This window comes from Bison bison, unplaced genomic scaffold (genome assembly GCF_000754665.1).
Source record: "Bison bison bison isolate TAMUID 2011002044 unplaced genomic scaffold, Bison_UMD1.0 scf7180017851599, whole genome shotgun sequence".
NCBI classification, from domain to species: Eukaryota; Metazoa; Chordata; class Mammalia; order Artiodactyla; family Bovidae; genus Bison; species Bison bison.
The window spans coordinates 12,360-14,682 of NW_011482172.1; the positions used below are offsets into that span (position 1 = coordinate 12,360).

A 2,323-nucleotide genomic window follows, 5' to 3' on the forward strand; every position below is an offset into this window, starting at 1 on the left:
GGGGATGTAAACTGGTGCAACCACTTGGAAGCAATATGAAGGTTCCTCAAAAAATCTAAAAATATAGTTTCCATATATCTTGCAATCCTAATTCTGGGCATGTACTGAGACATATGTGTAATTCAAAACGATAGATGGACCCCAGTGTTCAAACTAGCCAAGACTACTGACAATAGCCAAGACATGGAAACTACTAAATGTCCATCAACAGATGCACGGATACAGAAGATGTGGTATATGTACATACATATATATACATTATACGTACATAATGGAGTATCACTCGGCCATTCAAAGTAATGAAATAATGTGATTTGCAGCAACATGGACGGCCCTAGGGTTTATCATACTGAGTGAGTTAAATCAGAAAGAGAAAGACAAATACCATATATCACTTGTACGTGGAATCTAAAATAAGACATAAACAAACTTGTCTTTGAAGCAAAAACAGACTCACAGACATAGAGAACAACTTCTGGTTGCCAAGGGGAAGGTGGTTGGGAGAGGGAACGATTGCAAGTTTGGGACTGGCAGATGGAAGCTGCTATATGTAGGGTGAGTAAACACCAAGGTCCTACAGTATAGCACTCATTACCCTGTGATGAACCATAATGAAAAAATATGAAAAAGACTAGATAGATATGTAAATAAATCACTTTGCAGTGTAGCAGAAATCAAACACAACACTGTAAATCAACTATACTTTAAATTAATAAACAGGATGGCAATCTGCTCCCACTGTCAGAAGTTCCGCAGAAGAGGATAAAAGGAAAACGGCTCTGAACTGACACCTGTTTAGTACCGTGTCCCCCTGGGTCCACTCTGCACAGGATCATTCTCAGTTACCAGGTGCTAAGGGCCGCCAACGGCAATAGTGCTAGAGGGAGAGGCCCACTGCATATCAATCTTTCCCCCGACTTTTTAAATTGTTAGTCTTTATTCATTTTTCTTTTATTTTTTAATTATGAAAGTATGCGAACACATTTACAGGAGACTTGAAAAATAGAGAACAAGGCTACATGTATTTCCACTCTATATTGTAATTATATTTTGAATAGATAAATTAAGATTTGTAATTGGAGTTTCAATATCAAACTCTCAAAAATGTATAGAACAAATATTCAGAGAGGTAGAGGATAGAGTAGACCTGAAAAGCACAAGGAACCAATTCAACATAATTAAGACTTACATAATTTTCACACAACAGTAGGATACAAATTCTCTTCAAGTTCCCATAAACTAGGAGACACTGGAACACATCCAGGGACATAAAACAAGGTACAAAAATGTCATGGTCTAAAGGTATTAAAATCATACACAGTCTATTCTCTTATCACTGTTGAATTAGTCAGAACTCAGTATCAAAAGATGTTTTAAAATAAGCAATACATTTTCAAGTGCAATGTGACATACACTATGGACTTTGACTTATACACTGAATCCTCCCCGAAGTTTTATGATTAGTCATCATGCTGGCAAACAAGTGGGCGTGAACTAACCTCTTCCCTCAAGTGTTGCCCTGTTCCTGTCACACACTCACTGGCCAGTGACTTCATCCCGTGACTTCTGTCAGAGAAAACAAATTCTGGACGGGGACCGAAAGGAGCAGACGCACTTGCAGTTTTCCTCATGGCTTTACTTATTTCACTGAAGGAGCACAAGACCATGGAACTTCTAGCGGCTATGGTTGCTGAATTCCTCACAGAGAAGGTAAGGAAATTCATAAATAATAAAGTAATGATACATGGAACGGAGCAAGTCCTAAAAGCCTTAAACTGGTTGGTTGCATACCTGATTAAAAGGATACTGATATTTGTACTACAGAAGATAACATTCGGGACATACAACCAGTTATACCTGAATTGTTTAAAAAATAAGCTCATGTACGTCTTTAAAAGCTTAAAACATCAACCAGCAAAAGTGACTGATTTAATTTCTATTTATATATCCGTTCGCTATCTATACTATCTTCAGAAAATCTTAAAGGACGTCATATACTATTGTATAAGAACAGGCATCATTGTGGGAAGTTTAAAACAGAGATTTAAGTTTCCTTGCTAATTATAAATACCAGTTGCACCTGCCTAACGAAGAGTGATTAGAAACTGAAGAAATGTCACTAACGTTATGATAACGAGTTTGGAAAAACACATCGGATTTGAATTAATATATTGGCTCCTAAATTGCCAATTCCGCAAACACTGGGAGAAAATTGGAAAGCAAACTTTGGCTGTTACCGTCTACATACCAACTCTGCCTTTCGGACAATAAATACACCTGACCCTGGAGAAATAAAACGGTAACTGTGGTCTCCTGCCTGCTC

The 2,323-nt window shown here is 37.6% G+C and overlaps 1 long non-coding RNA gene across 1 annotated transcript in view; it reads left to right on the top strand.

Annotated features, from left to right (window-relative positions):
• The window catches only part of LOC104996689, a 12,579-nt gene extending 10,270 nt beyond the window's left edge, over positions 1-2,309 (top strand). Inside the window, exon 2 of the long non-coding RNA XR_826232.1 lies at positions 1,654-2,309. This is a non-coding gene — a long non-coding RNA (uncharacterized LOC104996689). The remainder of the gene's footprint in view (positions 1-1,653) is intronic.
• Positions 2,310-2,323: the final 14 nt, after the last annotated feature.